General features: G+C 34.8%; 1 pseudogene; it reads left to right on the forward strand.

Moving 5' to 3' along the window:
- The first annotated feature begins 14,542 nt into the window (after positions 1 to 14,542).
- LOC112481386 overlaps positions 14,543 to 23,354 on the forward strand; it is a 51,126-nt pseudogene continuing 42,314 nt past the window's right edge.

The following is a 23,354-nucleotide window of genomic DNA, read 5'->3' on the forward strand; positions in this document are numbered from 1 at the left end:
TAAAGAAAAAAAAATGGAAAATGCAGAAAAGTAAAAGGAAACCATCACCCATAACCTGCGGAATAAATAATACGATGGTCTAACAGCGAAGGAAATAGGGAACAGGAGGTGGGAGGTTCATTTCTCTAAGGAAATCCCATGATGAGACTTGAAAAAGAAGGTCTTTCTTTATCTGGCCTACAGGGATCTATATCCAGGATAAATAAAGAAAAAGTTCATTTGTACTGGATCTCTGACCAAAAGTTACCTGTGGGCTTATGATTTGTGTTAATCTCTATCATCCTCAGCATTTCTTAGGGGATTCCTATCTTAGTGGTCTGTCATAGAATGTGTTCTTGATTTAAGAACATTCTTAATTTCCTTAAGTTCCAAGCCCTCTTACAATTATACTAAATATTATGTGAATAATATAGAGGTTTTCATTCTTTTTCAAGAAAGAAATTGTTATGTATATAATAAGATATTTTAGGGGATTTTTACTAATTTTTTTGGCAAGGCTGCAATGGGGAGAACATGGCAGAAACTAGGGTGAGGCACGAGAACTGCATAAGGCGCAGCATTTAAGAAGGTGCTCACCACTCCTAGGGTGTGAAGGTGAGAGTGAGTGCTTTCTTTAATGTTGTGCCCTGGGCACAGCACCCACTTTGCCTTACCCTAGGCCTGCCCTGGTGACCAGTCTTGCTCATCCATGAGTTATCTCTTAGAGCTACTCTTGGGATATGATGGGCTGGATCCATCAGGAATGAATGCTAGCATGTTGCTTTTTAAAGGAACTATTATAAAAATATAATATACCATTATAAAGATATAATAACTGTGAGCGTGTAGTTTATGGGGAAAGTAAAAAATAAAACATAGAATCAGTTCTTCTTTACCTTCCTAAATTAAAAATCTATTCTGTTTTTATATGACGATAAGTGACAGAGAGTCAATAGAGGTCATTATACTGAAATGAAAGTCTCCGAAGCATGTATTACAGGCCTGGTCCACAGATGCTCAATAAATAGGAGCCATTATTTTCTTTTTTTAAATTAAATTTACCGGGGTGACATTGATTAATAAAATTACATAAGTTTTGAGTTTACAATTCTATAATACAACATATGTGTATTGCATTGTGTGCTCACCACCCAAAGTCAAATCTCCTGTCTCCCTGTTCCCCTTTCCCTCTGGTAACCACTAAATTGTTGTCTGTGTCTATGAGCTTTTGTTTGTAAAAAATGATTACTACTAGCACTAATTTCTTTCTCTACTGTGTCATCCTTACTTTAATATTTTTTAAGAACACATGTCTTAATTTTAAAAATATGTAATTTGCTTTTAAGTAGATATTTACATTGATAGTTACTCTTTTGTCCTTTGTTCCGCTCTTATACTAATAATAACTACATCAATAAAGCGTGTTAAAATTTACAAACTGTTTTCATCCATAGTAGCTCATTGGCTCTTCACAACCATGTAAGCCATATAGCATTACTCACCCAGTTGATAGGTTAACAAATTGTGTTCAGACTAGTTAAGTGAATTGCCCTAGTTCACAGCTATAGAAAAGCAGAGTCAAAATTGTAACTCAGGACTTCTAACTTTAGATCCCAGATCTTTCTACTCTGCACCATCAACAATTAGATTAAAAGTCTTTGAAATATGGATGAGCGAGAAATCAGCAATGTTGAAGGCTGCTGTTTCTATAAATCTGACTGACAAAGTATTCATTCACAACAATGGAGATAAGAGAGAGAAGCATTAGAACAATGTAAAATCAAAAACCTGAATTACTTTCTTACTCAACAAACTACCTACATAGAGTTCTCCATACATATCTATGAGTCAGGGCAGCCTAGAATAAAGATTGTACCATAGTTACTAAGAACCCCAAAGAATCAGAGCCTTAAAACAACCAAGTTTAATTCTCACTTGTGTGAATTGATCAACATATTCACTCACAGACCAAGTTCCATCTTAACAAAGATAACTATATCACAGGAGCAGGAAAAAGAGGACTGGCAAACTGAGTTATCATCTCCCCCAGACCCCCAGACTGTCTCTGTTGAATCATTGGCACCATCATACTTTCAGGTACCCAGGATAAAATCTGGGGCTCCTTTTTAATTCTATCCCTTCCTCATCCTCTACAGACCTTGCTAACCAGTTACCAAATTCTGTAGATTTTTCCTTTCTTATATTTCAGATTTCAATGTCTTTATTTGAGAAATAATATCTTAAGGTCAATGTATATTGTATATGATGGCTTCCGCTACTAACACATTTGAGAAAATAGTTCTTGACTTTATACAAGATGCACATTTTTGTTTCAGAAAGACACCAGTAGTAGCACAACCCTTGGAATTAGAAGGCTTTAAGTTCTTATTCTATGGTGTTCCCTGTAATATTTTGTAGGTCACTTAATTTCTGTAAGCATGAATGTCTATATCTGTAAAATAGGAATAATAGAATTCATATGCCACAAGATTGTAGTGAAGATTAAATGTTGTCATAGGTGTTAAAGTACTTTGTAAGGTATAAAATCCTGTACACATGGTAGGGGTTATCAGTATTAATATTAATGTGAGCCAAGCAGTAATAACCTTGAAGAAATTAATAGCTATTAATATACTAAATATAACTATAATAGGATTTACTTGTCCTAATGAACTATGGAATGGCTTTATTTAAAGGGCAAAGGCAATCGTTAATTTATTCAAGCAACCATTAAGCACATATTATGTAGTGGTTGCTATGCCAGGTGCAATAGCTTATGCAAGCTAAAAAAGATAGTTTCTATCCTCATAGACACTTGCAGGATTAATCTAAAAGAAGACTGTGTTATATGGAAAAAACAGAAAAAAATCAAAATTCTGTGAGATATCGAAACAGGAAAAGGTGACTTGCAACAGGAGACATCAAGGAAGATTTGAGTGGAGCGGTAGAATCTGAGCTGGACGATTAAGAAGGGGCAAGGTTTCAACAAGTGAAGGGCGTACCTGTGTATGTGTATGGAAACATGACCAACTCTGAGTGAAAAGAATAGCTCTACCTCTTAATGGCTTTGTGACCCTGAACGTTGACTTAACTTCTCCAAACTAGCAGGTCTGTGGTGAGAAATTACAAATGAAAAGGAGAGGCAAAGCTTCTCAGACTATAATGTGCAAACGCACATGGAGAGCTTGTCACAACGCAGATTCTGATGCCACAGGTCTGCGGTAGGCCAGAGATTGTGCCTTTCTAATGAGCTCCCAGGTGATGCTGATGCAGTTGATCTGTGGACCACATTTGAAAAGCAGGATGTAAATGACTTTGTTTAGTGCCTAGAACATAATAATACCCGCTCGATAAATGTTCCTATTTGTAGAACTATTCCCAAATCACTGAATGGTACAAGGCAAAAGCTAAGATGTAAAAGTGTAGGACAAAGTTTTCCTGGAATTCCTACAGGTTTCTCATGTCAGAATATAATTCCTAAACATAAACAAGTCACAATTTTAATAACTGACAAAAATAAAGAAAATTATTTTTTTACCCTTGCCATTAAAGAACTCCATTTTTAATATGGAGTATAGATATTTTTCATATAGCAATGAACACTATACTTAAACAAATGGTTGGCTCTTTAATTTATAGCCATAACAATCATTTGAAGCTCTGGTTCATCAGAGTTTTTAAATAATTTTAAAACAAAATTATTAACAATAGCAAAATATTACTTTGTCAGGCTATAATTAACATTTTAATTAGGCCATAAAAATATTTTAATTCTCACATAATGTTTTTCATGATAAATATACTTCAAGCAAGTCTATCTCTGTGCTGCTTTTGAACTTTGTACTTATGCCGTTGTTGCCGTTGTTATATAATATTATATTGATATATACTTTCCCTCTAAACTCTTGGAATTTTATGTATGCAGAACATAGTAAGAGCCACCTAACTGACAAGAGATTTCACTTTTCTAGCCAGGTGGCTTCCCAGATAAACATGGACAATTTGACTCTATTACATACTTCAAGCTGAGATTTAATCACTTGCTTAAAAATACAGAGGCATATTCGCTTTGTTTTATGCTTTAAGAAAGAGAAAGAAATTTTTAAAAATAGAAGATGTGTAAAAGATGAAATCCTATGCCTTTGGCTTGAGCTGCAGAATAACCTCAAGAATTCGTGAGATAATAGTGTTTGGTCAGTTCTGTCAGCACGATGAGTGTTTTTACATGGCAGTGCCATCTACTGCAATTCCGAAAGAGCAGCCATGGTCATGCCTGCATGCAGACTTTGCTAATCAATTTGGTCCAATGTGATAGCTGGAACAGTGCTCAGAAACATCTTATGAAGACACAGGCCAAGATCACACACAATTCACTAGGCTGAACAACTGGTTATACTTCTCAAGTTTCACTTCCCAAACACATACAGCATCTTCCCTGCTCTAGGCTCTAAATTAATTTTTAAAACTGGTAATTACTTACAGAGGACCTACTGTGTGCAGATGATAATGATGATGTAGGTTGATGATAACAATAATAATAATGTTCCTGGAATATAGAAAGATATAAAAGTTTTCTCCTCTAGTAGTTTATAAACTAGATGATCAAGAAAGTAAATCCATAAATATACAAGGAAAGAATACTTATGACATTTAAGATAGCAGTAATAACAAACATTCTGTTTGAGTTTTGAGAATGTTTATATTGCAGTGTCTTTATCTTTTTTTCTTTAATGAAACAAACCTTTTAAAACTAAAAGAGAAATCAGAGTCATTTAAAATAAAAAGAAATATGCAAACTTTGGTCTATGCTTTAGTAGTTTTCTTTATTTTCTTTCTGAAAAGTATGGTGTAAAGATTCTTCTGGAATACAAATCACCATAAATTCAGACCTACAAGTGCATGACTAATTTAATTGCAGGCAGAGAGGATCGTTTGCTAATGCTCTCACTAGAGCTCTGTACTAAATGATTTGCTCAGAGAGCAATTGATTCCCCTAGAAAACTTTGAAAAATGTTCTAGTTAGAAACAACTTTGTCCATGTCACATATTTTCTGTTTTTATCTCCATCATTTTTATTCTTTAGGACATTTGGATGAAAATTTCATCTCTTTTGCTTGAGGGTTCATATGCTCCTGCTTATTCCTTACCTGAAATCATGAGCTCATTGTGACAGTATCAGATACCAAATTGGGTGTCATGGAAATCACTGTGCAGAACCCCAACACGCAGCCACTACTTATACAGGAAAAAAGAAAGAAAGAAAAGAAAGGCCAGTAATTTGTCTTCAGAGCATAAAACCCATTACTTATAAACTGTAGTTAATTATATATTGAGATAAATATAGAATCATCATTTCTACAAGCCTCGGTATTAGGACAAGCTTTTAAAAATTTATTGGTGTCCTTAAGATTTGGATGATATAAAACAATGAATCACTGTGTATGTGTGTAGCCTTTTGAGGTCTTCAAAAAAATTACTGTAGAATTGCAAATACTGAACTTCTGGCTGACAGTATAGCAACAACAGCTCTATTCAACTTTCCCCTATCTATTCCAATGAGGAAAAACATTACTATGAATAATGTAAAAGAGCTGTTGACCTGCCATAGTGCACTTCCCTTTTGTTGCTTACCACCTGGTCTCACCTACCACTTGCAAGATAACTCAGCCTGCCCAAAACTTTGACATTCAGTCTCTATTGCCATTAGTGTTCACAAAATCATAACCCAACTTCATCTAGAAGAACCCAAAATAACGAGTGGAGTTAAGGTAGGGAAGAAATTTGTATAGAGGAATAAACTAGGGGACAACTGTAGATCAGGAAGGCAATAAAATTTGAGCTGCAATCATGAATACATCTGAAATATCTTAACTTGGATGCTATGAAAATTATCATTGGCCATTATATTAGTATCATAAAGTACTCTTAAAAGAACTAAGTAATAGAAATTATATACATTTTGCCCCTTCATTATAGTTTTATTTTGTATTGGCTGGACCTTCTTGGAATCTCAGTACACCAGGAAATTTAAGCTATTTGTTGTCAGATGACACCAGTTTCTAGACCTTTATATTTTCAACGAGAAATGGCAAATACCTAGAGCCTGGCTAAATATAATTGAGGCTAACAGAAGTTTTGAAGGCCAAAGAGAATCTTTGTTACAATTCACTTTTAAAGACTGCCATCTCAAGCATTCTACAAGTGTGTGTCAAAGTGTTCTATAGGTAGAGCAGAACACGCATGCACACATGAACCATGGGGAACAGTCCTGCCCACGAAAGTTGACAATATACTTGGATAGACGATAGCAGTGCACTTAAAGCAATTGGAAAATAATCAATGCTGATGTAAAATATTTTGAAAATTATACTTAGAGATGGCGAATGGATGACAATTGCTGTTGTCTGTAAGTATCTAATATATGGAAAGAGTATTGCAAAAACCAAGAGCTTTGGAGACGTACAGGACAAGGTCGGAATACCAACTCAATTCGTTACTACCTGTGTGATGTTGGGTAGCATGTGTAACCTTTCTGAACCTTGGTTTCCTCATCTCTAAAATGGAGTTAATAATATATAACTCATTGGTTTGTTGTAGAAATTAAACTGAATAATGTATATGAAGGATCTAGCATAGTGTCTGACACACAGCAGGAACTCAGTAACTTGTTTCCCTTCCCATTTACTATCGGGGGTTTTTAGGATGTCAAAGATGCAGGCAACTAAAGTTCACAAACTTACACTCTAATTAGAAAGATAAGACAATGCCTCTAGAGATAAAAAATACATAAACTAATAGTGAAAAAGTCACAGCTAAGTATGCAATAGTGTTCATAGGGCTAAGAAGGAGAGAGGATTTTTAACAGATACCGTCAGAGGAGATTTTCCAGAAAGTAGATAGAATTAAGGTGATTATGGTTGAGTAGGTTTTGGATGGACAGAGAGTAGGAGAGAAGTCAGGGAAGCCCAAAGTGCGTTTGGCAGTTGGTGATAGATGGATTGGGTTGACAAGCAGTCATGAGAGATAGGGCTGAAGACAAGGGAGTAGAAAGCAAGCAAATTAGATCACAGCTACAGGCAATGGGAGCCACTGGAATTTTTTGAATGGGAAAATGACATGTCAAAGAAGTGACTTAGAAAGTAATCCAGCAATACAGACTTTATGTGTATTAGTTTCTTCCCAAATGAACCCTAAATCAAAGGAAATATGCCCTCTTCCCTCTACGCCAGCATGTGTGATATCCTATTAAGCTGACAGCCACAGGTTTTTTGTGTTGTTGTTTTTTTTTTCTGTTTAATTGAATGGCAGAAAGTGTTTCACTTTGTCTTTGTTATTACAAAGTATTTCTCTAACTATATAAACATCATACACTACTGATGTAGTTCAGACTCAGGCAGTATTTGAATACAAATACCTGGCTTGCCAATCAATGTTGTTTGAAATTGCATCATATGCATGATGCAATTTTAATGGTCTTCAACTCTTGCTTGATATCTTATGATTTCCCACCTTTGATATTCTACTCTAACTTGTGCGATTAAGAGAGCTTCTAGTGTACTCAAACATCTCAGAGCAATGCACTTGCCTTTTCTAAATACATAATGGTTTGTTTTAAAATTTATTCTGCACCCTGCGGTCACCACAGATTTGAGAAGAACATCATAAATATATAGAGTAAACAAAAACATTATCTTAAAATAATTATGAATAGAACGTTCCATGTTCATATTATCTTATATATATTTACAAGGTATAAAGTTTTGATAGTCAAGAAAGACCTAAGTAAATTCTCAAATTGTTTGTCACCTTGGGGGCAAAATCAATTGTACATTCCTCAGTAGTTCCTGTAGGAGACAACTTTTCTCACAGATGTTTGTTCACAACTGCACACCAACTTATGTGAAAATGGAAATTATACTAACTTCATAGAGTCATTGTAAGGATTAAACAAGATGAAGCACATAAAGATTTTAGCACAATGCCTAGAACATAATAATGATTCATTAAACATCAGTAATTATTATTATCTAAACGGATAGTCTTTGTTATTACAGCCATTGTAAGACGGGTAAGAGTCACACATTCTTGTTGAGCTAATCCTACAGTGAAAAATAAGGCTACATTTTTCTTTGATAGTGAATTATGTAATCATTAAAATTTTATTTAGCAAAGCTTCTTGAATACTTTATTTGTTGCTGCTCACCAAACTATGGATGGAGTACCTAAAGAAAATATGACCAGTTTATAGAAATATCATTGAAATCCAAAGGAATAAACACTATAAGAGACTTATATTCAAAGTGCCAAGAGAGTACAGAGAAGAGAACAGTTAACTTAGTATGAGAGATTAGAAAAGAGAGCAAAGGTGATTATTTCATTGGGTCATATTAAGAAAATAAAATTGTGTCAAACAGAAAACAGAAAAAAAGGGCATTTTAGGCTGGATCAAAATCATGTAGAAAATCAAAAGTGTGAAAAATATATACTGTTAGGGGAAACGTATACTTCTGATTTTTTTGTTGTTTGTATTTTTTGCTTTTTTAGAACCTGAGTTATGACACTAGAAATGTTGATGAAAGATAGTTAGAAAATGGATAGATTATGAATGGTTTAAATGGATGATATGGTAAAGAAAATTTAATTCATCTTGAATTAAATTTTTTTATATGAGAAAACTATCGGATCATTCTGTGTTTAGGAAGAAAAAATAGTGGGCAGTATGAAAAATAAATTTAAGGTAGGCAAGACAGAAAGTCTTACTTTAATAGACCAATCGAGACAGTATGATAATCTGAACTAAAATAGTGAGACCAGGAATAAAGAACAAGGAATGTTGACTGTTAAGAAATAAGAGATGAGGGGAAAAAATGCTTCAGGGAACTCATAACATTCTAACTAAGCAAAGACAAAAGGGCATCGGCATAGATCAGGGATTGCAGAGGATATGTTTTAAGGGAAAATATGTATTAGATAGGCTTAGCTAACTGCTGTAACAAACAGCTTCAAAATTTCAATAGCTTGATAAATAGAACTATGTCTTACTGGTTTAAGTTCAACTAGTAGAATGGGATGTCTCTGCTCCTCATAGTAATTAAGGGATTTAAGTTTCGTCCACCTATGGTCCAGCCACACCCTGGGGCCACACTCTTCTCTGCTGGATCCTCAACACACAGCAGGCAGACAGGTAGAGAGTAGAAGGTAAATGTAGGTTTTTATGGACCAGACCTGGACCTTGCAAATAGCTTTAATCAACACTCTATTAACCAAACGCCATCATTTGCTACACCTAACTGCAAAAAGAAAAAAAAAAGGCTGGGAAAAGTGGTCTGGAGATATAACAAGAAGAAAGAAGAAAATAAAATAATTTGATTTGGTGTAAAGCTAGCCAGTGTCTGCCATAGGACACCTAAGTGAAGATGTCAGGCAAGCAGGTGGATCTCTAGAATTCAAGAGAAATCTTGATGAGAGATAAAGATTCAGAAATCATAACTACGCAGAAGGAAAAGATAGTGTGGTCAAGGGACAGTGTGTACCATAAGAAAAGAAGATACTACTTACTACAAAGATGTCTAATACACAGACAGTGGATATAAAAATTAGCTACAATTATTATATGGCGATTCTCTATTCTTGCTTTCTGGATCAGATCTTTTGGAGAGTAGAGCAGTATGATCACATAAGGATATAGATGTGTGAATGTTTGTGTCCCTGGTCAGCTATCTATCTATCTATCTATCTATCTATCTATCTATCTATCTATCTATCTATCTATCTATCAATCATCTATTGGTCTCTACACTTATGTATTGAATGTCTGGTAAGGACAAGACACTGTACTAAGAACTTGGGATCTGGCTGTGAACATAAGCCCTTGTGGACCTTACATTCTTTCAATGGACATGGCATTAAAAACAAATTGTTCTATTATTCCTACAATTTTAATTGTGATAAAAGGAACAAATCAGAAGCACAGGATGGGATGAGAGGATAGAACCATTGACTGACTGGTCTACGTGGAAGAGTTTCATGTGGGCCACAAAGATGAATAAATTATGAACTCCAGCCCTTAAAAAATGGCTGATGAGGGGAAAGTATAAGATCCTCATATAAACTAGTATATTAGAAAACAGAAAGCTAAAAGTGCCTCTAAGAAAGATACACATAAAGCGCTTTTGAGTGTCTAGGAGGGAGAGATGTTTCTTAGAAGGAGGAATGATGTCTGAAAGGAAAACACTGGTCCTTACAATGTGCCCCCAAGGAAACAATGTAGAGATGTGTTGGGCTGACCTTCCAGGGTGGGGAAGAGGGGCAGAAAGGGGTCAGGGTAATCACGGCTGTGGGAGGTGGGACAGCATGAAACATTTTTAGGAAATAATTTTATTCAAACCTGAAGGAGGGTGAAGGAGGTAGGCAACCAGCTGAAAAGATATTTGGGAACAGATACTACAGGGCTGGGTTGGACTGAAGAGACAATAGACAAAAACGATTGAGAGGCTATTTTAATCACCTCAAAAGAGGTAATGTGTGAATTGGATTAATGTCAATAGTCACGAAGGAAAGAAGTGGGACAGATTTGAATCAGAGGAATTAAAAACAATAGGACATCACTTTTCAGCAAATATTTATTGAGCACCTACTATGTACCGAATATTAATAGATGCTTCAGAGAACAAATAAATGACCAGTTAGTTGTACAGACTTCATATACTGTTTTTCTTTCTTCTCTGCATGGGCTTCTAGAAAACTGTTACTGTTGTTCAGTTCTTTCTACCCCACATGTCTTACAGTTATTGTCTTTTTACCAATTTATCTGCAAATAGCAAGCTGCTTTAGTAAGAAGTAAAATAATGTCGAGCACTAGATATACTGAGGTCCACACGTACGCAGCTAGGTACTGTCATGTCACACTATATACATGTTATCTTGGCCTAACAGACTTTATATTTGCACAAACTGTGAACTGGCAGTTGGTATTTATATACAGCCTGTCCCCTAGGGCTGACCCATGGGCATGCAAGTCTTCCAGAGCTGGCAGCCCTCTACGAATGCTGATTGTGTAATGTGTTTTTATAGAAACGGATCCTAATGTGTGTTTCAAACTTGGAGCTATCTATCTATGTACTCCTTCATTTAAAATAAAACACAAAGATGTTTAGCTGTGCAAATAGGAAAGGTGCTTTCAAATAGGTTTCAATTTGGGCCACTCTCCATAAATCTTCTCTGATATCTTTGCTTTCTGTTTTCAAAAGAAAAAAAGCTATTGGAGTGCTAGCACATTAGGGTTTTTCTTGGTTATTCACAGTGTGAAATGAGCATCACTAAATAAAGCAACTGCCAAATAAATACATTCTGGTTACAGAGAGAACCTACTTTAGGACTAAAATCTTAAACCTAATTAAGGAATTTCCAAATGCCATATCTTTGAAACCTTCCAACAACAACAAAAAATACATTTCAGCTGGGACCTGTGAATTGCTAGCTTTGTACATAAAAGAAACAGCTTGTTCTAAAGCTGAACTTCAGTAAATTACAGAGGCGGTGTCTTTTGAAACCCCATTATGAGGGAACATTTCTCTGCTAAAACCTTTGGGCAGTAATGTCTGTGAGCACTTCTCACTGCCAACAGATTCTTCAGTAAGCGATTAAATAAATATGCACATTCTGAAGTCATTGTGTTGCTTTCAATAATTAAAACCTGAAATTAAACTGGTTACCGAAAGTGGTTTGTACATGAATAACCGAAAAATAGAGGTTCAAAAAGTATATTCTAGCAATAGGTACGCTCCTATGCCTATGCAAATAGCTGCTTGCTGTGTATAAACATTTTCTAAATTTAAGATAAAAATCAGGCTAAAGCTAGGATAACAAAGAAAGCTTCTCAGTGTTGTTGTAGAAAAAAAGAATCTTAATATGTTTCTGTGTATGCAAAGAACAGCTATTTCTTTTCTCATTCTTCCTTTTATTTAAAAAGATACGAAGAGAAAAGAAAATTTTGGAATATTTCCAAATAGTACAAAAATGTTCATGACTTGAAAGAAAATGAAGAAAATAAATATATTTTTGTCACACTTCTTAGGCTATATATCTCTATACAATTGGGTGACAAACACTAAAATATCTGGATGGGAAAAAGTATTTATCTAATTACTCAATATTTGATCTATAAAATGATTTGAATATTTGACATTTGTAAAGCAAAATACGCAAATGTCATTATTTCTCTTTTTAAAAATACAATAATCTAGGACTTGGTGCCCTAAGATTGATTTTGCAACAATTTTGTGAAGAAAATGAGTTTAGGCCTCTATAATGAAGATGATAATTCAATTTTTGCATTTCGCCTAGTGTGAATGTATATAAAATAAAGCCTCAATGCTGTTCAAGTTCGTGAAAGATTGTGCTCTGAAGACTTAAAATACTTTAGAATGATTTTTCTCTTCATATACATAACTTTAAATGTATTTAAAGAAATATCGTCGCAAATTATTGTTTTAACATATATTGCTATATTTTGCATTTTCAAACTGCTATACATATGCTATTCTTGCCAAGTGAAGAATTAGAAAGTTTGCTAATTGCATTTAATCGAACAGTGCCATAGACATATGCTGTGTGCATATATTTTATACATGTTTATGTATGTATACACACATACACACATATACGTATATAATTTCTATGCACATATATACCCTTACAAACACATATATGTTTACAGGTAAACCCACATTCATGGGTGCTTTGTTGAGTTCATCTGATCAGTAACAAATATGCTAGCTTGGCCTTTTTTCTCTTTTTAAACAAAGAGCTAGATTTGCCTCTGGCCACACTGTGCACTCTGTAGAACGTACACCCAACATCAAAAGGGCCATGTAAGCGATGAGCTTTTGAAGCCAGTCAGAAGGCATATGTCTGCATGCCTTAAGGCACAAGGTCAACCAATGCCCTATGGTCACACAGAAGGTGTGTCTCTGTGATCAAACTAGCATCGTCAGTCTTATCTTACTATGCATACACACGAATGCTAATTTTTATAAAACGCATTATGGAGGCCCTACAAGTCATTAGTTCCTTTAATAGCAGTTATTGGGCTAAGCAAGTGGTTTATGAAGCTAATTTCTAACAATAGTTTATAATAGTTATTGGGTGCTTACAATATGCCAGGCTCTCTCATATTTTATTTATTTATCTACCTATCTCTTTATTCCTTACAATCCTTTCATGTGATATGTGCTATATGATTCCCCTTTATTGTTTTATCTCTATTCAATCCTTATCTTATCTCTATGGAACCAATGCTTAGAGAAATAACTTGCCAGGATCATACAACTAGTGCATGGCAAAGCTGGGATTGGAACGAGGTCTTTGTGTTTCCAAAGCTTATGCCTACAATTTTTAAAAATTTAGATGGTAAACATTGTACCAAGTACTTGGCATATATTAACTCTCTGATACTCATAACGCATGGTGAGGTAGAGATTTTCATTGCCCTCATTTCACAGATGAAGAAACTGACTCGTTGAGTGATTTTAAATCCTACACATTCTGCCTCTCCCATAGAATTTCTATATATCTCCCTCATCTGAGCAGAAAGCATATTACAGAGCAGAATTAGAATCTAATCCATAAATTTCTGTTGAATCACCATTCTTCCAGGTCACTTTATTTTCTATGAGAGCCGTTGACAATCCACATCTAAATAATCTTAAAAAAGAGACAATCCCCTCAATAAGAATTGATGGTGAGATCTCAGCTGCAGATCATCTTTCATAATCAACACATGAGTGCACTTTGCAATATAAATCTGTGTGGGTCACAACATTGCTCACATCAAGCCCATGCTTCATGCTGTAGATGAAAACTGTGGAGAGCCTTATTTATGGCTGTGACTAAAATCACATCCACCAGTGTGTTTCTCCTCCCAAACTGGCCCTTTAAGGTCCCTCTGCTCTGTCATGGGCAATTACTTAACCCAGCGGATGCAACTATCCTTTGCATCTTTCACTATCTTCAAAAACAGAGCTTCCGCTCTGAATATGATAAGCACCCTCTTAAGAGAGTATGTTGAGTGCTGTGCTGCTAACGAAGGAGGCTGCACTCACTTCTGTGTGATTACACTGTCATCCCTCCAAACCCCATTCACCAGAGGCCCCCCTTGCCAAAGCTGCTTAGTCAATCCTCCTTACAGCTTGTGGTACCCACAATGTACTCACCAATATCTTCTCAGTGGTGTTCCAATCACCTGCTAGCTTTTCACCAGACAGTGGATCTACAAAGTCAGGTTTTGGAGGCTGCTGCTCGGATTGCAGCAGGCTGGGCTCATACTCTTGGCCATGTCCAAGGCCTACAGGATTTTCCCAGAGCTGAGTCCTGTAGTCAAGCACAACCAGCACATCTCCCTGGGCTCTGTAGCTGTAGCTGGAGTCTAGCACTGCATATCGCATCACTCCAGAGAGAGGAGAGCCTTACGCAAGACAGATATCGACACCAATACAGTTTGGCTCAGCTTCACCCACTCATCCATAAGATAGGGGTATATCAATTAGCCACGTGACTTTCAAAGATGGACTCCAAAAAAATTGCCACGTTCAGTGACTTCACCTGCTCAGAGAAAGAAACTTGCTGTAAGTTATTATTAAGGAACAAATCTTAAGTACACGTCCCTTCCTCTCTTGCTTTTTTTACACACACAACAAACGCTTCCACCACATAAAATAAAAGTAATTATGTTGAAATTTTCCCAATGGTAACATGTTGACTCTCCCTGAGACTATTTGTCCACTGTAGAAAAATATAATTGATTTCATATTTTAAAAAGCCAGAAAGAACTGATGCTGTGCATACATATGTGTGTATATGTGTATTTTGCCTTCCATGTACATATATATGAGAGAGATTTTTATATAGAGACATATAGATAGGTAGAAAGATAGATGATAGATAGATAGATAGATAGATGTAGATATGTAGATTAATAGATAGATTGATAATAGATAGAAACCTTCCTGGGGTGTGTATGTGTTTGTGTGTGTGTATGTATATATATATATATATACACACAACTTCAGTGTCTATAGTGACATGCTGCTATGGTAGATTCCCGTTTCCTCCAGCTCAGCTTCACCCATCTGAGACTGTCAGAAAATAATACAAAAAAGTAGGATTTTTTCCCATTACATTTATTCTCAAAACTTAGAAAGTGAAGTCTCCAAATGGCCTATTTTCCCCTGATAAGTATTTATCTGTTAAAGACACAAACATCATGTCAGTTAAGACTTTGCAGTAATCTGTGAAAACTAACATGCCTTCCTTCTCATTCTGTGACTCAACAGAGAGCAAAAATAGTCAAAAAAAAAAAATGTTATGAGTGTTTACTTGCTCTTTCTGTAAAAAAAAAAAAAAAAAAAACACTAACAAACAGAAAAAGCCATCATAAAATAAGCATCAAAAGCTTAGAATCTTGTGTCTTCTTAAGCCAATAACCTCTAGATTCGTACTCTTCGGTTATAACTAACTCCATTCATTGAGTAAACATTTACTGGGAACCCATTTTGCTTCCAACTTGCTAGACTTAGGAGGTGGGGAGAGAAGGCACATGCATGGTCCCTGAATTTAAGTACCTCAAAATCTAGGGAGGAGAGAGAAAACATGGAAAAAAGAATAGCTCCCATTTAATACTGAGCTCTCACAGCATAACAGATACTGAATCTAACATAGGCTTTTTTGTTTCTCACAAGCACCTGCAAAAGATAGTCTTAGCCTCATTTAAAAATAGAAAAACTGAGGCTCAGAAAATTTATACACTCAGCTAGAAAGTAACAGCACTAGGTTTGTCTCCAGCCCTGCCAACTTCTTATCTCACTGAAAGTGAGAAGAGTAGGTGAAGCCAGCTAATCACAAAGAGGTTAAGGGAACATTCATTTAGCATTGACCACCTGGAACATAGTATGTGAACAAGAAACAGGTGTTAGTACTGAAAACCAGCAGGGTGGGGTGGGGTGGGTGTGGTGAAGACAAGGGAAATTAGAACTACCCTTTCATTCCTGAAATAGGCAGGGCAGAGCCCAGGCTACTCAGTGCATCAAATACCTCTGATCCCTCAGCGCAACACTAGTAGTTGAATTTTAAAAATAAAAAGTAGAAAAAAAAATATAAGAACAGATGTGGACATAGGTATCCTGATGTTTGGGTCCTAGCTCATGCATATACACAAGACCAACCTGGCTTTTCAGAGAATGAGCTCTCTCTCATCTGGGCTCTGACAGTGTTAGGAAATCGTGGTTCCTCTTTCTGTTTTGTATATTCATAGAAAATATTTAAATCCTAGCCTGCCCAGCTAGACTTACTTCTGTGTAAACCCTTTCTGTCCTTAGGACCTGCAAATAAAGTTAATAAAACGAAGTTAACAATTTTTTTTTTTTTTTAAAGCTAGCTTTTTTGCCATTATCCTCATTGGACATCTAGCACATTGCTTTTGTATAGGGCCAAACCGTGTTTACTCACTTATGAACTGCTGACCAAGGATCTAAAATTTAAGACCCTCTTTTTTTAATACTGGAATGAATAGGGGGTACAGAATTTCAGTCAACTTGGTCTGTTTTTCTACTTGTGAAATGTGGAAAAATAATTCTGAAGGAAAAAAACTATTATGGTCATGGTTTTTTAAAAAAGTATCTAGATAGTTACTTAAAAAGAAAAGAATAACAGTTAAATGGAGCACGGTATGCTACAACTGTCTTTGATTTACATAAAATAAAAAATAATATGAAGTGGGTTCAATTAATGACCTAGAAAAAAAAAAGGATCATGGTTAAACTATCAATAGGCAGCATTCTGTAGTATTTTTCAGATTATTTGAAATAGTCATAGGTCATAAAATAAATTATCGTTATTTTTAAAAGGGAGTTTTTTCTGGTTCTGATAAGTATTAAAGAATTTGATATACTTTCTAGTTTATATGCCGTCTTTTCAGGAATGATCATTTGGGAAGTGATCCCAAATGACTCCAGTGAAAAAACTTTAGTATCATCAGAATTTAATTAAATAACTATTTACCAATAGATGCTTATAGGGCACATTGCATACACCAAGAGCTATATAAAATCTTAACAAAATGAAACTCCAGTGCCCTATAAAATGTGTTCCTGAAAACTAACATTTTCTCTCCTCTTACAGAAATAAGCAGGCAAAGCAGACAATGAAAGAGAATGATCTACATAGTCTTGGCCAAGTATGAATTTGTCTTCCTAAAATGTAAAGTCCAAACATTAGCTCTCACTAGTGTCCTATGTTGGACAAATTAAGCTAGGCCATTTCTAAATCTCTTCGTCACAAATGATATTTAATACACACTAGTGAAAGACCATTATATTGTGTACAGATAATCTAAAAACACTGAATACTGTGAATTGAGATTTGCTTGGGAAAATATGTTATCTAAGGGCTGTGCCTACTGAGGTTAATAAAAACTTGTAGAGGTCAGAGGTCATAATTTCTGAAGGGACAACTTTCTATTTTTACTAATAAATCATACTTAGATAACTACTGCTTAAAAGAAGAGGCAACTAAATATATATATATATGTATATATATATATATATATCGAGAGAGACAGAGAGACATAGAGACAGAGAGACAGAGAGAGACAGAGAGACAGAGAGACAGAGAGGGAGAGAGAAAGGGAGAGGGAGGTCTTTTTTGTTTGTATTTTGGCAAGTCAGAGCTAAAAGTAAATGTGAAAGCAACTCAATTAAGACTATTCAGCTTTATTCTGGTAAATACTAATTGTGGTATGTGTGGTTATTACCATAAATATATGTTATTTTTATGTTATTTTTATGAAAATATTTTTTCAACAGCTCCAAAGAGTAATGAACTCTTCCTAGTGTCATGTGGACTTCCCTGTTTCTATTTATTTTACATAGGCCTTCAAATGTTCTGCTGTGTCTGGCAATATATGCTGATGGGTTGATTTATTCATCTTGCTTTCCAGTTTGTAATGACAGCTTTTAAATTAAGATACAGTTTCAAAAGGTGGTAAATAAATGGATAAGGAAGCCTCAGTGGACAGGAATGATGTTATTTAAGATCCCAGCATGAAAATCACCTCCCCCAGCAGTTTTGCAAAACTAATATGGATACGCTTTAAAGTATCTTCACATCTTATTTCACCTGGGCTAAAATCTAATTTATCCCATAAACAGAATGATCTGAATATCCCCAACTGGCATCCATGAAAAGTAAAAATCTCCATAGAGTTCCAATTAAAATGCCATCAGATAATTAGAGTGAATACTCATTGGCTGAAATTTCACTCACCATTTACTGAAAGAAATTAGGTTTTGCTCAGTTTTTTTATATATAAGATTTTATAGCAGAATCCTGAGAAATCCTTTTTAGGAGAGTATAAAAAATTATAATAATGAACTAATTTATAAAGCAAAATACTTCTACAAAATTGTGGAGGAAACCTCTAGTTACCCTTTTATGTCATTTTGGTGGTGATCTAGTTTAGAAATTCAAAGGAGATGAAAGCACTGTGACGCTTCTGTTTTTCCTTGCCTATGACTTCTAGGTACCTCCTATCACCTCGATATTTCTAAAGCCTCTTTCATGGCTGACTCATGTTTTTTTATCACTTTTGTCTCAGCAGTCCTGCCCTTTTCTTTTTTTTTAAATATATATTTTCTTTGTGATACAAACCTGTTTTGTTGTTCATGTTTTGCATTAGGAGTTCTCCCAATTTAGCAATATCCATGGGATCCCTCCCCCGTGCCCTTTTTTGTGACGTATTTTTCTTGGAGCGCTATTTTTCATACTCTAGAGACTAATCTACCACTTGTATTACTGCTGACATATGAGGATTTTAAATCTTTCCTTATTGTTTGTCTTACTTTTACTTGTAGTTGGTCCCCGCAGCCCTAGACCAATCTCTTGTGTTTTCAGTTATGCAGATGTCTATAATGAAAGGGAACACTTGGGAGCATCACAGAGAAAACACAGCTATTCTACCATAACCAGAGCTACAATGTTAAATGATTTCGAGCAAAAAATAAATGCTAGAAAGCAAATTGAAAGGAGTCAAAGCTTTGTGTTGTAATTCAAAAGAGTTAAACAGATGAGACTTTTACAAAGCCATATGTACACGAGCATAAATACTGTAATTGTCCCAGTAATACTCAGTGTGTAGAGATTAGTACATTGTTCCTTTTGGTGAAATATTTCAGCATGTAATACCTTAATACAAAGGGGATGAGAGTTCTAACAACCTTATTTTTATGTGTTAATGAGCATGGCATTAAACAAGAAGAATGACACTTTTTAGATAAATGAATTAGAATAACATGATAGTGAATAGTTAAACAAAAAACCTGCAGCATTTTAAAGCCAAATCGAAAGAGATTAATTTATGTAATAATCCTCACAAATGCTTTAGAATTTCTTCAACTTTTCTTCTTTGGTAGATTAGACAAAAATGGCAGTGATCTACTGAGTCATTTTCAAAACCAAGATCTGGTGATTTCACTTGGCGATGACTCCAGGATAAACTGGCCACCATTATCTTGTATCTAAAAATCTCTCGACTAACGTATTTCCTTTTTATAAATATTATTTTCAAGTATTAAAAGATTTCAATTCCATTATTTCAGAGGCCAAACATTTGGGCAATTTAGGCAAATTTACTCTTCTACATGTATACTCCTAAAGCTATTCTTTAAGGTAGTCTGTGATCTCAGGAGTTAGTTTTCTTGAAATTTCTGAGTAACATATTCACTGTTTCTCCTTGGGTTCCCTTTGTTCATGATCATGATAGCAATGCAAATTATTTGAGAATTAAATAGTGGTTAGATAGAATGAATGTGTGTAGATAAAACAGTAACTACTACTCATTAGATGTACCGATCTATCAAGTAACAATCCTACGTTACATTTATTAAAAGTATAATAATGCTTAGACCATTAATAAGATCTGAACTGTTTTCAGATATTTTTAACCCACAATTAACCACTAAAAAGAAAATCTGAGGAAAATTAGAATTGAAAAAGCATGCTTAAAAATCTAAAAGTGAAAAATGACACTTTAATATATACACTCTATGATGGCAATAGGAATTATTTTAACTAATTAATATCAATCATTTTATCCCCCAAAATATTTGAGGGGTAATATTTTAAGCAGTACTATTTGCTAATAACACAGTAACATTATTGCTATGCCTTAAACATGTTTATCAAAATTTAAAAAAAGCAACACCAATGTTGCCTTTAATGGATATGAATATATTTCTAGGCATACTTAAATAACATAGCCTCAGGAAGAACTTTTCTATTCAACTAAAAATCAAGTAGAGCCTTAAACCATGCAGCAAGTTCATAAATCCTACCTACAATAGGAAGAGTGTTTGCCAGTCTAACCAGTGGAAAAATCAGTGGGCTCTTTGAGCTACATAGATGTGAGCTAATAACAAACGATACAATGAAAAAAAAAAAAAAGACTTTCTCAGTTAGTAGTTGGTTTATTTTGTGAAGAGGTAAAAATAACTTTTGATTAGGAGGATGCCTAACATGAAATGTGTGGAATTGACCTCATTCTTAAGGATCCCAGCTTGAGTTTAAGGGACATTTTGAGTGAGTGAATGCATATATTTCCATTTGCCAATGATTCTTCAAAGATTTATGAATAAGTAATTTTCCTCTCACCAACATATCTGAAACAAATGAAACATAGAAGAAATATATTTGTCTCCACTAAAAAAACAACTTTCTGACTAGTATTTTCTTTAATCTCATTTAAATAAACAGAACTTCACTTTGGTGAAGAGGTTTATTTCCTCACCCCCATCTTTTTTGAGGTATTATTGACCAATAAAATTGTAAATACTTAAGGGTATAACTTGATGTTTTGATATCATATATACTGTGAGGTAATTTCCACAGACAAGCTAATTAACACATCTATCACTGCACACAGTTACTGTGTGTGTGTGCGTGTGTGTATGTAGTGAGAACACTCTAGCAAATTTCAGATATCAATACAGTATTGTTGACTATAGTCACCATACTGTACATTAGATCTCCAGAGCTTATTCATCTTGCATAACTAAAATTTTGTACCCCTTGGCCAACATTTCTCTCTACCCCCAACCCCTGGAAACCACCATTCTACTCTCTGTTTCTGAGTTTGACTATTAGAAAGAACTTCCAATTCTACACATCCAAATTTATAAGAAACATATAAGGTACTTTCTATGTGCTGGCACATAGCCAATGTCTAATACTGCTGAATTTGATAAGGAAATCAAATAATCAACCAATGTGGTTATATGGAGTAGAGTTTGGTTTATGTTCTGTAATGATAAATGAAAGAAAATGAAAACTGGATAATGAAGTAAACTTTCTAGATTAAGGAAATTTATTTAATCTTGAACAATGAAAAGAAAATTACAGAGTACAGATAAAACATGTGCAGTAGGTGCACATATTACAAATCACAAAATGTGAATATTTAGATTTACAAAGCCGATTATTTCTATCGTAGAATAAATCATGTGATTTGATGTGTTAAACTTCAGGTTGTGCATGTTTTGCAGAATGTGGCATGACCTACTGGAAAGAGCACTCTCCTACTACCTGAGGTTTGGTGATATTTTTTGCAACCACAAAAATGGAGTTATTTTAGGAGCAGGTCTGCCAACATCTCTGACTTATATCCAGAGTCCAACTGCATTGTAAATAGATTTTGTTTGCTGGCTCTTGGACCCAAGACAAGTCAATTAACAAAGCTCCCTACTTTTTTTGTAGGTGCAGTGATAGAGCCTTGATCTACATTAGCTCTATTTTCATAACTCTGAAAATAGGGATTATTATCATATTATCACCATCTCACAAATTAAAAACCTGTGCTTTAGAGAAGTCCAACAGCTATATATAAAGTGGATAGCTCAATTCCTGGCATTTAGAAATTTCTTCTAAAAATACTATTAACTCACGATCAAATGACTACCAAGGAGGCACTACGGTTTAATGGTCAAGGGCACCTGCTATAGTGTGAGACTCACTGAGCCAGGGTCATGTCCCAGCTCTGTCACTGAGCAAGACACAATCTCTCTATGACTTGGTTTCCTCATTTGTAAATGGGGGTTAAAACTTGATCTCCCTCATTAAGCTGTTTAAAGAAGAATAGAACAACAAATAGAAAGCACTTATATTACCTGACACATTTATTCATGGTGATATGTGTGAAATTACTTTATAAAGCATTTAAATGTTCTGCATTGTTTATTTTCATCTAAATTTCTAATTACAAACATAAAGCTAAAATAAGATTTTCTGAAAACAATCATCATATAATGAGTTAATATAATAATAGCCCTTTATCGAAAAGAATAATACCACAGCCCAAAGTAAGGAAACCCTGGAAGTGATATTACATTATTTTATAGTGGGTACACAAAGGGCTCATATTTTAATTCAAAAACTTCTTTGTATTTTTTTATATTAGAAAATATTCCAAAGACCATGTATAAAGAGTCAGTTTTTAAATGTGTTTCAATAAATAACCAGGCAAGGTAAAATTCTTATGATTGAAATAATTGATTGCAGCTTGCCAACTTCACCTTCCTTAATTATAAAATACAATTTCAGTTTTGTGCTTTCCAACCCAAGGTTTACAAAAGCTAAGAGAACTATTCTGCTCAATCTCTGATTATATCAACAGTGCCACTTTTTCAGCTCCTATCAGATTAGGTTTGGATGATAATTACTTGGGAAGTGTTTGATCTCAATGATGAATACATGATTAGTTTTTCATGAAATCAGTCAACCACACCACACAGCACTACTCATGTGAAACCTTGTTGATTTAGCTGTTAGAAAGCACACATCTCCCTCAGTTCAGATATGGGACATCAGTCTTTGGGGAAAAGAGGGTGGAAAAAGGGCAAGTTTATCGGTAATGATATTGCAGAGGCAGATATTTAAGGTTTGCTAATTTCCTTCTCAATTATACTCATCTCTTTCCTAGTACGTGACCACAGATTCCATTTCAATTGTGGAAATTTTTTTTGGAAAATAAATAAAAAATGTTCCATGACACCTTTGTTATCTCTCAGCCCCTTAGAGGGTTTTGCTCTGATGAATAATATTTTATATTTGAAATGTTTATGTGATTTTTCAGGGAGTGATAACCTCACTACCACTTAACTTTGATGCATTGCAATCACTGGTTTTCTTCACTAAAGTGCTTTTACAGACCCCTCCCATAAATTGACTTAAGAGTTAGAAATGGAACATTCAACACAACTTGGATGCCCAATGGAAAAATGTCTAGAAGAGTATTTTATGTTTGTTTTGCAAATATATATATATATATATAT

The sequence above is a fragment of the Pteropus alecto genome, unplaced genomic scaffold (genome assembly GCF_000325575.1).
Source record: "Pteropus alecto unplaced genomic scaffold, ASM32557v1 scaffold72, whole genome shotgun sequence".
NCBI lineage: Eukaryota > Metazoa > Chordata > Mammalia > Chiroptera > Pteropodidae > Pteropus > Pteropus alecto.